The sequence below is a fragment of the Eschrichtius robustus genome, chromosome 20, assembly GCF_028021215.1.
Source record: "Eschrichtius robustus isolate mEscRob2 chromosome 20, mEscRob2.pri, whole genome shotgun sequence".
In the NCBI taxonomy this organism is placed as follows: Eukaryota; Metazoa; Chordata; class Mammalia; order Artiodactyla; family Eschrichtiidae; genus Eschrichtius; species Eschrichtius robustus.
In genome coordinates, this window is record NC_090843.1 from 59,395,905 (window position 1) to 59,411,735 (window position 15,831).

General features: G+C 44.0%; 1 protein-coding gene across 2 annotated transcripts in view; it reads right to left on the reverse strand.

Annotated features, from left to right (window-relative positions):
• STX8 (syntaxin 8) overlaps window positions 1-15,831 on the reverse strand; it is a 241,661-nt gene that overhangs the window by 116,275 nt on the left and 109,555 nt on the right. The gene's annotated exons all lie outside the window — the stretch shown is intronic.

A 15,831-nucleotide genomic window follows, 5' to 3' on the forward strand; every position in this document is an offset into this window, starting at 1 on the left:
CATTGTGAAATTTCAGAACACTATAGATGAAAAGATTCTAAAAGCTTTCAGAGATGGAAGTAAAACAAATAGCTCATATACAATGGGAATCAGAATGGCAGATCTTCCCAAAGCAACGCTGAAGGCTGGAGGCTAAAGGAGGCAGGCCTTGAAAATGCCGAGAGAACAAACTCCAACCCAGGATGCAGTCACTCTTCCAATCAGACAGGAAGGGAGAATAAAGTGATTTTCAAACGTATACGGTCTTACTTTTTTTTTTTAACCTCCCATGCACCCTTGCTTGGAAGTTCCTGGAGAAAGAGCTGCACCAAAAAGCGGGTGGGGGAAGAAAGAGGATGACTTGAGATCCAGAAAGCAGGGAACACACATCAAGGAGGGGCAGAGGGCGCTGCGCTCCCAGCGTGGAGATGCAGGGCACCCCAGAACAGTGTGGACGCATCCTGAGCACAGCCAGCCCAGGTCAGAGCAGGGAGACAAAGGACTCCAATCAAAAGACGAAACCGGGGGCTTCCCTGGTGGCGCAGTGGTTGAGAATCTGCCTGCCAATGCAGGGGACACGGGTTCGAGCCCTGGTCTGGGAAGATCCCACATGCCGCGGAGCAACTAGGCCCGTGAGCCACAATTACTGAGCCTGCGCATCTGGAGCCTGTGCTCCGCAACAAGAGAGGCCGCAATAGTGAGAGGCCCGCGCACCGCGATGAAGAGTGGCCCCTACTTGCCACAACTGGAGAAAGCCCTCGCACAGAAACGAAGACCCAACACAGCCAAAAATAAATAAATAAAATAAAGAATTATAAAAGACGAAACTGACAGGCCCCTGAACAGTAGTGTCCCCCCCACATTCATATGCTGAAATCCTAACCCCCAAGAGGATGGTATTAGGAGGTGGGGCCTTTGGGAGATGCTTAAGCCATGAGGACAAAAGCCTCCTGAATGGGATTAGTGCCTTATAAAAGAGACCCCACAGAGCTCCCTGGGCCCTTCTGCCACTTGAGGACAAGTCTGCGACCCAGAGGAGGGCCCTCACTGACCCTGCTGGCACCCTGATCTCAGATGTCCAGCCTCTAGAAGTGTGAGAAATACATTTCTGTGGTCTATAAGCCTCCCAGTCTGTGCTGTTTTGTTACAGCAGCTGGAACAGACTAAGACAGCTACCAACAGAGTTTGTCTATATTGAAAGAAATTTCAAAGTTCTGTTAACTGGGGGCAGGGATGAAAAAGCATCAATAAAGACAACTAAGCAAATAAAAAATTAAGAGGCAATTAGTGACTTTAGAGGAAAAGGGTATAATGAAATAAAATCTAATTCTAGAACCCACTGTGGTCCAGTCATGAACAACAATTACACAGTCATGATTCCATCAACACTGACTTAACAAAAATGTGTGAGCAATGGGGGAGAGGGGACGTGTGTATGTACAGGATTGCTGTGGCTTAAATTAACATCTTCCTTAGGAGGTTGTTGACAGAGACTAAGATTGAAAACAAAGAAACAGGAGCACATTATTTTGAAATATAGATATTGTACTATAGATATTGACACATAAACCCCTAAAAGAATTACAAGCACTGCATCTGGGGGAGAGAACTTTGAGGCAAGGAAGGCTGATGAGGAGGAGTCCTGCTTCTCTTAAGCCTTCTAATTCTGATTTCTAAATCAAAATTTATTATTTTGATAAAAATAAAAATTTACTTAAAAAAATTAAGTCCAAAGAAGAACTTTAAATGACTAACACTACAGGTGAATATGACAAATTTTCTGAAGGTTCTGGAAACACTGCTTAGGCAAAGAACCACCAGAGGGTTTTAGCAAGGAAGTGACATGATCGGAACTGTACAAAGAAAGTTATTGAGATAGAAAAAACAAAGGATGGACTGAAAGAGGGAGAGTTTTAAGGTTAAAAAAAAAAAAAAAAAAAAAGAGAGAAATTTCTAGTAGACACCATACTAGCACTCTGGGCTCCGTGTGCGGTAGGAAGATCAGAAGGGTGTAAGTGGTGGCCACTACAAGGATGTCTCAATTCTTTTCTATCTGGTAGTTATGACTATAAATTAGTATTCAACACAAGGAAGGGATGAGCCAGTCCACTAGATGTAAATATTATAGTCTTCCTTGTAGAACATCCTCTCATATAAGGATAAAGAACCACCCTGGCTTATAAATCAGTCTTGCAGGAGATTTCACCTAGTGTGGATTTTAACCATGCCCCAATCAGACCACCCTTAAAAGCTGACCGTCAAAGCCCTGAACCTCAGAGCCTGAGGGACCAAACCTTGAAAGTAACAACGCTTGGTTAAAAACCACAAAGCCACACTTATTCATACACCCTTTCACTCACCAGGGCTCTGGCCTCCATGTTTAGGGACAGAGACTAAAGAACATCAGGTTAACTTTTTTTTTTTCCCCCTTCTTTGTAACATGGCTACAAAAAGATGGACCAGAGAAGACCAAGTAGACAACATACCTAGATTTCAGGAAGACACATGACAGAAGAACTGAAGCTATTATCTCCTGCGATTAATCAATCAGAAATGTTTCCTATTTCACATAACAGTCCGGGGAGGAGGGGCGGCCCTAGGAAGGTCCAGGAGGATCAGGGATTCTGAGAAATAAGTAAGAATATACCAAGAAGAAAAGAAAGAGTCATACCTACCGAACGCACACAGAGCCAAGCCACCAACCAGAAATCAAAGTCAAGTCCAGGTATCGTACCCCCAATATACACCCCACTACTGCTTAGAACCTGGCTACTCCGAGTGTGGTGCTCGGGCCAGCAGCCAGGGCATCGTCCCCTGGGAAATGTTAGACATGCAGAAGGTCAGGCCCCACCTCAGAACTAATGAATCAAAATCTGCATTTTAACAGGACCCCCACGTGATACTTATGCCCATTTAAAGTTTGAGAAGCAATGATTAGGAAGATAGAGAAAGAGTCCTTCCGGCTTTGTATTCCCCATGGTTCCCTGGCTGGTGCTGGACGGGTGCCTGAACCCACCCAGGCAGCAACAGAGACACGTGTGCAGTGCAAAAGTGGTAAAGAGGGCCTGGCAACTACATCTCTTCTAGAAAATGCACTGATTCCCGGCCACTCAATTATTTCTTAGCCACTGGATTTTAGACTAAAATAAACACACAAGCATGAACCACAGATTTCCCTTTATAGCTGCCTCTTTTATTTAAGAAAAAAAATGCTAAACATTAATTTTAGTTGTACTTAATTGAATAATTTCTCGGGGGAATAGTTCAGGGAGAGTTTAAAACTGCCTGCTTCCAAAAGCCATTACAAATTGGCATATACTGCAATGTCACTGTGCCAACCCAAACAGCGCACTTTCAATGCCCCTGGGGCCGCCTTCACTCCAGATGTGTTCGGAACTCCTAGTAACAGAATGCAGGCAAAAGCCATATTTACACGAAGCAGTATTTTGAATCTTCTTTTCCAATTATCTGGAATGAGATAATAGATCCCTAATTGGAAGCACGGCGGGGGGGTGGTGGTAGTGGTGGTGGAATCAGGTCCGTGGTTTCTCTCCAGTGAATGCTTTTTATTAGTAAAAACTAAGAGAGTCTGTACAAGAGCCAGAGAAAATCTCCTTTGCCACATTTAATCTGAACATCTATAAACTGACAAAACTGTCTGGTGATCGCCCCTAATTAACTAACTGATCGTTAAAAGACTGATCTTGTCTTTTCCTGGGAAACGTACATACGGAAGGACTGGGGTTGGGGGAGGGAGAAGCAGAACTCCAGCGAAAGAAATCCAAAAACACTTTGGCAGGAGAACAGAGCCAAGCGGTTGGTGTGGAGGTGTTGCTCCCCGCCCCCCTTGCACCCAAATACCTTCAGTTCTGCTTCACGCTTGCGTGACTGGCACTGACTCTGAACTTCTCTTGTATTTCTGACTAATACTGGTCATAACAACGCTGCCAGGTAAGCCATCATTGTTTATTACTGATTTGTTAACTCCCATTCCAAATCAGATTTATTGATAAGGAATCATCTTTTTATTCTCCAAATTAAGCACATATAAACCAAAATTAAGTACTGTAGTTTACACTTCTTGTTAAAATTGAAGTTTCCACCCTTACCGTTGATTTAACACAGGTCAATTTAGAATTCATGTGGAAGTCAAATTAAGTATTTTTGTACAGGTCAGCATACTGTCCAGCTACAGAGGGTCTCTGGCCCCCCCCCCCATATATCATAAAACGCTGTTACGTGCCATGCAATCACGGCATACGTAGTTACTGAAGCTGTCTATTTTTACAGATGTCACCGAGAAGCCGTTTGAAAACTGTGCATAAATGCAGCTGTTCTTGGCTGTTAGCGAGATACACTTGGAAACGCTGTTCCCTAAAATGTTCAAAATTGGAAAGGGTTTTCTAAATATAAATTAATTACCAAATTCCACGTGTTGACAAGCAAACACTCTAATGTTTATGCTTCAACTTGACAAGGGAAATTGAAGCATGTACCCAGAAACCTCTAAAGGAAACAAAGTCCATGTATGGTTATTTACTTCATGACATTTTCTCCTAAAGTGTTTAAAAACATTTTTATCATGAAATGCCATGTACAAAGAGAAAAAGCAACTGACTGACATGTACAGTTTAACAAAGTTACAAAGCAAAAAGTGTATCACCTTCAAATACTCGCCCAATACTATACCCATCAACCTCAGAAAAATCTAAAGTCACTCACTCAACCAGGCAACCAACAAACTATATGCCAGGCACTGTGTTATGTGCAAATTTAAACACTTCAGCTAGTATATTTCTTCAAATAACTACCACAAAGTCTTCAACTGTTACCTACCCTGAGTTTCAAAGAAAATAAATATATAACTTTATCATATGGACAAGGGGCATTTTCCTCCAATAAATCTATACTAGAGGTTTGTGCTCTTGGGATGCTTGACAATATATCACTTCTGAAAGGACCACAAGAAAGGGCTTAGTGGTCAGTAACACCCAGATGTGAACTTTTCTCTCTGACCTACACCAGCAGTGAATGATGGGCCCAGCGTCCCTCCGATTCACCCCTGAAGTTAGGCCTCTTCCTCCAGAACAAAGGCCTCCCCACTTGGGAACTACTTAGAACTTTCCCAAGCACCTTGCAAAGAGTCTTATTTTTCATACTGTGTCTAGATCTGAAAAAAAGCATTTGTTCCGGTATAAAGACACTGAAATCCCTGGTTGTAAGACGAATGTTCTCTTAACCCTAAGAAAGACTTAATCCATAGCTCTGCTTTAAGAGAAATAGTTCTACCTTATTAATCACAAAGTTCTCAAGTTCAAAGTTCTCAGTTTGTGCAATTCTCAGAAGCAGTTCAGCTGTTTCCAAATCGTGCATCAGAAAATTCCTACGTTACACAGTCCCAGATAGTCAATGTTAAAACAATATACATAACTGCATCGCCTTCTCACTGGGTTCCATTTCTGTTGGGAAAGGAGGGAGAAATTTAAGCCAGGACCGTAATTTTAGCCAATAATCTACAAACTGGGGAGCACAAAACAACTCGTTAGATGAATGTAGAAAGGAAAAACTAAAACTTCTATTAATATGCTGGATTTAATCTCAACCTTTTCTAATTTCTAATTTTAGGAGCCATATTTATGGAGAACAGAAGTATATATAATTTTATAAATGCAGTTATTAAAACAAATTCTGGAGGGTTACTCATAATTTTTCCTAATGCGATGCATGATCTAAAAACGTTGGAGGCCACTGTGTTAAGAGCAATGTATTGTAGATTACCTATAAAAGAATACAAGTATATGTAACCCAAGAGTCTAAAAGTTAAATATCTTTGCCTTATTCAAGAAAACATTAAATAAGTTCTAAAAGTAATAACTGAGCATTCGGTGAACTTGAGTTAAAAACCACACAAATACACAGTCTACGGAATACAGTGGTAAAATGTTATATTAGAGAAAGTAGAGGGAGGAATCTAAGGAAACTCTTTGCATTGTTTTTACAACTTTTCTATAAGTCTAAAATGAGTGGAAAACAAAACACTTAAAATAAAAGTGATTTGTAACTAATCACAGCACCAAAAATTGCAAATTATTTTACATAAAGCAGAGTGGAGGTTAGCCCTGAAACAGCCCACTTTCTTGCATTTCCTAACACCCAGTGTTTCCCTTCTGTGCCACAGATCACCGTAACCAATGCATCCTTCACGGGGGCAATTTAGTGTTATCTCAGAGCTCCACGTCCCTGAGCATTTTGAGAGCTTTTGTCAAAATAGATGTTTGTTCGCAGAGTGCTCTTTGCATGCAAACATGATTTGTCTTCGGAGTTTCGACAAAAGGTGACAAAAGTAGGTTGAGAGTAGCTGAACCAGAGACCAAGGGGTGTAGAGGAAGTAGGGAGAGGGCACAATCATGGAAAAGCTCATGAAGGAGTTTCAGGACATGATTAGATGTTTGTTCTAGGAAGAAAAAAAAAAAGACACCAGGACAAACGGCACCTGAATAATAAATAGGTGTTGGACCCCAACGACGTGTCAGACACTGGACTAAGGTCTAGGACTACAAGAGTGACCGGGGCAGACACAACCCCTGACCTCAGGAAGCTTACAGTCTATCCTGGAGAGCAGACCAGCGAGGAGGCTGAGCAGGAGCCCTGAGGAGTAACGGGGGCTGCACTGGGCCAGGGGCGTGAGATGGGGGAGGAGGGCCAATGAATGGGTAACAGAACTCACCCCCCTTGTCACAATGGGAAGAAAGTCTCTGCTCAAAGGCAGACTGACCAAGGCTAAGTGGATCTTTTCCAGGCACTGGGAACCCTTACACTGTGGCTGTACGTCAACCACTGAGCACTGTCCAAAGGGCAGGTGTGGGCGGCGAGGCGGATTAGATTTGGAGCCATGACCTCGGGAGCACGGCTGTGGCTGGAGACCTGCTTCCAGAGATCTGGAAGTCATTCACATCCAAGCACCCAGAAAGGGGCTTCCGGAATCTCAAACTGTAATTCCACAGGCCGGAGCTGAGGGTTTTGGAAGGTAGCCTTGGTCTCTCCACTGTTTCCTTAAAAAAGTTCTAAAAGGCATTCCCAGACCCAAAGAAACAAGCCTCAGTCCCAGAGCAACCACCACCAAGTTTCCAATGGCTCAAACTAAACTACCCCAACACCGCATCTATCCATGGAATATCTTCTGAACGAATACATGAATACAAAGCAGCCCAAGGACAAGAGTGAGGGTGGGGCTGTGGGCTTGTGGGAAGGGGGCTGCCAACGTGGACAGAGGGTCATGCCCCTGTCCTTCCTTCCATCCAGCCCTCCATCCGTCTATCCACCCATGCACCTATCCACCACCCATCCATCCATCTATGAAAGCAAATGCCAACATCCAAGAAGTGGTGCAAATTCAGCACCGATTCCTAGACATAGTGATAGCTACAGAGTTTCCACAAAAGGGGCATAACAGCATCAGTCAGATTGGAGCAGAGAGGCTGGGACTCTGCTTCTCAAACTCCCTGTGGTGGAGGAGTTTCTAAATTTTTTAAATTTCCAGTCTGTCACAGACCAATGCTTGTATAAAATACAATAAAACTGAATTACAAGTAAAAATGAAAATTTAAAAAAATCCACAAAATGCAAGCCCACTAATAGAGCATTTGGAGGTCATGGCAATGCCAAAATGCTGTATAAAATCTGAATTCGGGCTTCCCTGATGGCTCAGTGGTTGAGAATCTGCCTGCCAATGCAGGGAACACGGGTTCGAGCCCTGGTCTGGAAAGATCCCACATGCCATGGAGCAACTGGGCCCGTGAGCCACAACTACTGAGCCTGCGCATCTGGAGCCTGTGCTCCGCAACAAGAGAGGCCATCAATCATGCTTATGTAATGGGACCCCATAAAAACCCCTGAACAACAGGATCCAGAGAACTTCCAGATTGGTGAATGCATCCACCTGCTGGGAGGGTGACACACCCAATTCCACGGGGACAGAGCCTCCTGCACTCAGGACCCTTCCAAACCTCACCCTGTGAACCTCTTCAGCTGGCTGTTCATCTGTATCCTTGATAATAAACTCCACTAGCAAGTATGGCATTTATCCCGAGTTCTCTGAGTGCTTCTAGCAAATCATCAAACCTGAGTGGGAGGAGGTTGTGGGATTCCCCCGAATTTGAAGCCAAGCTGGACAGAAGTGCTGGTCACCGGGGGATCTGATACTTGCAATTGATGCCTTAAAAGTGAGGACAGTCTTGTGGGACGGATCCCTTAAACCTGTGGGGTCTGATGCTAATTAGTGTTAGAAGTGAACTGTAGGACACCCAGTTGGTGTCAGATCAGAGAATCCGAGAACTGGGGTTGGGAAAGACACCACGTATTTGGTGTCAGGAGGAAAAACCTCTCGTTGGTACTGGATGCAGTCTGGACACTGGGATTTAAAAAAAAAAAAACAAAAAAAAAACTCACCAGGTGATTCTAATACACAGCAAAAGTTGAGAACCACTGCTCGAGATAATGTGCTACATCTGAGCTCGCCTTTCATGCCAACTGAGATCTTCCCTTTTAGCCTCAACTCTATCTTAACTTCCCAGCTACAGTGATCTTGTTTAATGTACCCATGCAACTTTGTGCTTAACTGTACAGCCCTGTATAACGTGCTGTTTTAAGTGTACTAGTCTTCCCTGACTGTAATGCAAGCTTTTGGAAGATTCTGACCCCGTTTTATAATTCTCCCCCGACACCCACGCCATCAACTACCCTGCGAGGCACATAGCAGGTACTCAGCACACACTGACGATCACAAATTCCTTTTCAGGTGGCAGCATTGAACCTAACCCCTAATCCCTTGCTATGTGAAGATTTCTTGATGGAAAGAACTGAATCGAACACTTCTTTTTCTCTCCTGTGATAGCTATCGTGGTTCTTTGTGTTTTGTTTTTGTTTTTTTTACGCTAATCAAAATTTATTAACTATGGCTGCAGAATCTAGAAGAGCAATCTTAATGTAGATATTCTTCCCCCCGCCCAGAGAGAAATCTGACATTTTAAAAGTGTCTCTTTTTGAAAAAGAAAAATAGTTTTCACATCATAATTGATAAAGCTGACCATTCCTCCACTAAGCAGCATCAACTTTTTCAGAGTTCTAAGAATCAAGTCAATATAACAAATATTATTCTAAAGAAAAATGAAGCACTAAAAAAAAAAAAAAAAAAAAAAAAAAAAAAAAAAAAGGGCTTCCCTGGTGGCGCAGTGGTTGAGAATCCGCCTGCCAATGCAGGGGACACGGGTTCGAGCCCTGGTCTGGGAAGATCCCACATGCCGCGGAGCAACTAAGCCCATGAGCCACAACTGCTGAGCCTGCGCATCTGGAGCCTGTGCTCCACAACGGGAGAGGCCGCGACAGTGAGAGGCCCGCGCACCGCGATGAAGAGTGGCCCCCGCTCGCCACAGCTGGAGAAAGCCCTCGCACAGAAACGAAGACCCAACACAGCCAAAAATAAATAAATTAATTAATTCAAAAATTAAAAAAAAAAAAAGGTATCGGACAAATCCACATTAGGAGATGGTTCTAGAGCTATACCAGGAAAGACACATCCGAGAGGAGTTATTTAAGAAATTAAACACGATGGACTATTTTCTCCTCAGAGCTTTGCTCTTTTACCACGTTCTTCCCAGTTTTCTGGAAAATGGGAAAATGTTTTAATGGAGAGTTGTCTTGAGTATTAACAGTGTCTAGCTTACTTTACAAAAGCCTGTTAATAATCAATCACCTTTTTAACAAGGGGGGTGCGCTATGGATTATGCACTGCCCCCCCCTTGATGGGAAATACGTGGCATCAGCTGGGATCATTCACAGGCGGGAGGAGGAGGGAGGACACTGAATTCCAGCAGCAACAGGGATAACAAACTGGGGTGAATCTTCAGCACCAAGATCGCTCTATCCAAGGATGCTCACCCTGGGCAATGAAAACCTTTCTGTTACCAGAGAGCTGGTCACTGGGCCCTAAACAGGCAACGGCCCTCAGGCCTCACCCCAAACTTAAAGGGCCACTCACACCTCCACAGAGAAGACTGGTTTCTGAGCTCACAGACATCTGTCTCGCTCTTACGGGACCTGATCTTTGCTAAAACAAACAAACAAACAAACAAACAAACAAAACTGGGGAGGGAGGGAGATGAGAGGAACACAGGTGCCTTCTAGCTGCTCAATCTCATGGGATTCACAAAAACTCCAGGTGCACAGGAATTATCTGTGTGTGAATGAGGAATTATCTTTTGTTTTAGTATAGGTGAACTTTTCAACAATTGTGTAAGGGCTGCCCTGTTGTCCATTGACTCACCTCTGGTAGTTCTGTACAAAGGAACTAAACTATTATGAATCAACCCAATGAACCCCCTGCTGGAATTACCCTTCTGTAATAAGAGAGTTGGGCGGCATGGATGAAGAATTAGTAACAATTCTTGTATTCTCTCTCACAACATTTTTGATGTAAAATTAGAAAAGCACCTAAGAATACGCATCCAGTGTCCTTAGATGGGTAAGCACGCGGCACACGTTACACACTCAGCAGACGTCTGTTGACTGGATGAGTCCTCGGAACTCATCAACTGGACATCAGCTGCCGGGGACGCTCAGAAATTCCTGCCCACAGCCGTTGCCACAAACCTCTGCCACTCTCCTAAGCCCCTGCCCTCACACCCACCTCCTTCCTCGTTCTCATCAGGGGTTCTCATCCATTATTTCACAGAGAGGGGTCCTTTAGCAAAACCTCTACCAAGCTCTCTCCTCTACCTCTACGCTTACCCATAGGCACCCATCAGATCTGTCTACACATCCACTCTCCTCCAAGAGGGCCCTGCCCCCTGCCTGCTGGATCCCAATATATCCACCTTCTTTGGACCGTGCCCCACCCTCAGCTCTCTCCTGCACCTTCAAGGAGATGAAGGTGGCCCCTTCCGCAGCCTGCAAACATGCTGAAATCTTTCCCTTCCTATTAAACACCAGCCCTCAGCTCAGGCTTTTAAAGCTTCCTTCTTTCCTTTACTGCCAACCCTCTCGAGAAGTTCATCCACAGGGCCGCCGCCAAGGCTTGAACCCCTAACTCGCTCTCACCCCGTCACAGCTGGGTTTGTGGTACCATGACTCCTGGGACGCTGTTCCTGCTGAGGTGAATCAAGGGGCTGAGAATTCCAGTGGCTTCTTTTCGGTCTTCACCCTATTGACTTTGCTACAGAACGTGAACTTCTCAGAACCTGGACTCCCCACTTCCTCACTGCGGTTCTCTGGAGAGTCTGAGCTCTTGCCTTCTCCAACCAGAACATGGGCTTGTGAATAGGCATTTTCATGAACAAATCGTCTGCATGCACATGAACAAGTCTGGGGGTGGGGGGTGGGACCGAGAGGCCCATAGCTTCACGAGCTTCTCGGGACTTGATGACCTGCCCCTCCCCCAACATGAAGAATCACTCTTGGACTATGGTTATAGCCTCCCCACCTCCCGTCCTTGCGCCCACTCAGCCCTTTTACCTACCTAATCCCTACCTAATCCAACCTTCACATTACGATCAAGATTATTGCTCAGATTATACCAAAGGCTGGCACATCTGGCCTGCCTGCTCTTACCATAAAGTTTACAATACAACGTACTGGAATTCAGCCATGCTCCCTCACACATATACTGACTAGGGTGACTTTTTTCCCCCGAGATGTGAATTTTTTTTTTTTTAATTGAGGTGACATTCACATAACCCAAAATTAATCATTTAAAAGTGACCAATTCAGTGGCACTTAGTACGTTCACACCGTTGGGCAACCACTCCATCTAGTGCCAAAGCACGCCCATCACCCCAAAAGGAAACCCTGTGCACAGTTGCTTCCTGTTGCCCCCCTCCTCCCCAGCCCCTGGCAACCATCAATCTGAGTTCTGTCTCTATGTATTTGCCTCTTCTAGGCATTTCATATAAAGGGAATCATATAATACTAGGCCCTTATGTCTGGCTTCTTTCACTTGGCATAACTTTTTTGAGGTTCATTCACGTGACAGCTTGTATCAATACTTCGTTCCTTTTTATAGCTGAGTAATACTCCATTGCATTCACTATAATCTGTTTATCCAACTAGAGCTGCTTGTGCGCTACAATTGCAGAGGCGAGTAGTTACAAGAGATTGTATGGCCTGCTGTAAAGCTGAAAATATTATCTGGCTCTTTACAGAAAAACAATTGCCAACCCCTGGATTATACATGCCCTGAGCTTCAGAAGCAGTGGTTCTGAGAGTCAGTTTGTTAATGGTCACTGCAGCACTGTTTGGAACAGAGAAATACTGGAAACAAAATGTCTACTGTTAGACATTGGACGGGTGTAATTATGGTAAATCCATACTATGTAATACCGTGCACCTCCTCAGAAGAATCAGGTAAATGCATACATGCTGATAGGGAAAGATCTCTGGGTTTGATTCAGTTAAAAAGCAAAGAATTACAATATGTCTAGTATATACTCCCCTTCCCTTAAAAAATAACCCATAAATACGTATATATATACGTATCTGCATAAAACTTCCCTGAGAGTCAAAAGAAACTTTCACTTACCATATTGTACCTTCCTGTACTGCCTGAAATTTCCAACCTTTTACATGCATTTATTATCACTGTCAATAGATGTTAACTACCAAGAGGGAGGGGATGTGTGTATGCGTATGGCTGATTCACTTTGCTGTGCGGCAGAAACTAACACAACACTGTAAAGCAATTGTAATAATAGAAAAAAAAAAAGATGCTAACTAATTTCCTAAAGAGGAAATTATGGCCCACTTATTTTTATTCTTCATAAATTTCTGTATTTACATATTATAATGAAAGATCAAAAAATATGTTTTTGAAGAGGAAATTTTTTAAAAATCAAAACAAAATACTATGTTAAAATCTGCTGTGAGTTATGTTTTTTATGAGATTTCACTTTTTTTTTCCCCCTTGCAGGTCAGTGACCCTCCAAAGAAAAAAGAAAAAGCCCCTACCACAGGCTGGGTTTTTATCTGCCAGAAAGCTAGACACCGCACGAGATGATCTTTTCAGATGCTGTCCATGTCAGTCCACTAGGTTTGATCCTAGTTTACCGCCGATTGTTATTGGAAAGCATACCGTATGTGTCAGACACAGGACACTGAAATCGTCTACCGCCACAGAGCTAGGTACGGTGGTGACCTGGGCTTCAGCACACAAGTCAGCCCCGACAGGTGGGTTGGCAGGGTTTACCTCTGTATGCTGATGGGCCTTAAACATTTTCCAGATGTGCTGACCTCATAAAACTGCTACCTACCACAGGCTGTGAAAGAACTGCTCCAAGACTGTTTTTCCCAGCCCTACAACAATGCCCCTGGGCTCCCGGGTTGGGTAACCCCCGAAGTTTTGAAGCCGATTGGGTGCCAGTCCCGAGCCTGGATGAGAGAACAATTAGTGGGGCAGCTCAGCAGCAGGGCACTTTCTCACATGTCCAGTCCTGGCTATTTGTGCCCTGGTGTTAGGAGCCTGCCCGATCCTTATTACCTGGGATTTAAGCTTCTGCTTTGCTCTGGGTCCCCACAAGAGGGGAGCTGTGCCGGTTTCCCAACCAGTCTGCTCCCTTTGGTCAGGTCCCCAAAACTTGCTGAAGCTCCCTGTCAGCCATCAAGCCACCAGAGACGCCCAGACGGACCAACACTGCACGGCCCGTGCATCCCAGGATCTCTGTGTGCCTGGGGTCTCCTGTTAGAGGCCTCAAGTAGAGCAGCCTGCCTTCTTCCCGTGGCCTACAGCTAGGAGCTCCTTTCTGCTCCCACTGTGAAACTCTACTTTCTGAATCCTTACTCCTCCTCCCTCTGGATTAAGCCTGGCCAATTATGGAGAAAGCCCTAATGAGAGTTATCAGCTTGCTCACAGAAGCATTCTGGGCATGTCACTGGGGCACCGTGGATACTTGCGGTGTATCTTCTTCAAAGTTACAAATAAAATGAACTGAGGAACCAACCCCAAACTGAAAATAGTACCTTTCTAGAGGTTGCATATGCACAAGGCACTCTGTATCTCTTTCTAAGGATGCAAAGATATGACAGTCCTCTTCCCTTAAGGAGTTGGAAATTAGCAAAAAAAAAACAAACAAACAAAACAAGAAAACACCAAATTCAGAAATAACTATAAATAACCCAGCACAAAGCATACTCCAGGACACAAAAGAGGTACAAAGTGCCATGGGGTATAAAGGATGAAGAGATCATCTCAGGCTGGGAAAGCACAGGAAAAGATTCATGAATGAGGCAGCCTCTACAGTTGATACTGATGGATGATCAAGATTTCTACGGGGTGGGATGCAGGCCATCGTTTCTAAGAAAATTTGAAAAATAGACTTCCTCCCAGTCTACTTTTCAAACCCCATGTATAAGTAATGAGCCAATCTGGCCTCTTGTCAATATGTTCTTTCTAATCAGCTGAAACACTCTATCATCTGAAGTTGCGCAGAGAAAAAAAAAATCTTTTAGGGCATTCAACCCTTTACGAAACCTCGAAAACTTTCAATTTATCACACACTCCCCCGTCTGGGTTCTTTCTTTTCAATAGCCTAGTTAACTATATTTCATATATTCATTGTATTTTTAAATTATGTACACTATTAATATCTGTATGATAAATGCCGTGATTCCTCCGAATGTCATGAAAACAAAGATGTGCGCCTGAAATGGGGCTGGGGCGGGGGAACTCTGCACTTAATAACTGCACTTAACAATGGTAATAGCTGCCAGCTAAACATTACCACCTAAAGGTTTTCACAGTGGAAAGTAAACCGCTTTTCGAAACGTCATTACCATCCATTATGATCAAAGTTTTAATTTATTAAGCTGTTACCTTCAGTAATACTTGCGAAATAATTGTAGTGCAGGATTTCATTGTTCCTTCTGGTTAAGTGACAGGTAAATGGTACAGCTTCAGGAGCTCTACTAAGCCCGGAGGCGTCCCTGAGACGGTGTGCTAGGGATGCCAGCTCAGATCCCCAGCATTCCTGGGTGATGCAGGTCGGCCCCTGCAGGAAGGCTCAGCAAATCCCCCGAAAGGCCAGTACTGCTATGGATAAGTCAGTCTCAATCTCTGCCCCTCTCTCCTACACTTCCACACACGGAGCTGAAATACAGCTACAAGGTCACAGGCTTTACCGTGTAATACTTGTTCCCACTCTTCTCAAGTAGGATCAGCCAACCACTGAAATCCACCCTAAGCAGAACCCAGACAAGCTATCATTTAAGTTGATAAAGCGCCGAAGCACCCCAAATCCTGAATTTTGACATTCTGAAGGATTTCTCCTATGTTAGTAAAGAACTGGGGTGGAAAAATCTATTCCCTGAATATTTTCAGAGGTTGTGACCTGAGAATACAAAATAATTCAATGTAAGTTATGTCTCGATGTATTTATTAGCTAGGAGGTGGGGAAGGCAGTCTGAAATTCATAGTTTACCACTGATGATCTTCTAATTTCTATGACTTTCACAACTCCTTTCAGCTTCCCCAAGTTCGCATCTCCTATTTTCTCCTTACTCAGTGGTGGTGGAGGTGAGTGTTGTTTTCTAGAGGCTTACAGGCATTTGCCAACTTGCAAAGAGAATGAATTCCAAAAGGGTATTAGCTAGTTGGTTGCTTTGAAGTCAAGGATGCTGGAATACACTTTCCCATAGAGATAATGCATGTTTGAAAGACCGGTTCCCAGGCAGCCCACAGACTTACATCCACCACATCTTAAGAGGAATGGTACACATCCTGCCATACTTGATTGCCGTATACAATGGTCTCAACCTGGGGCTACTGTGAAACGCCAGGAGCACACTTTCCCAGTGTGGCAGTGGCAGTCA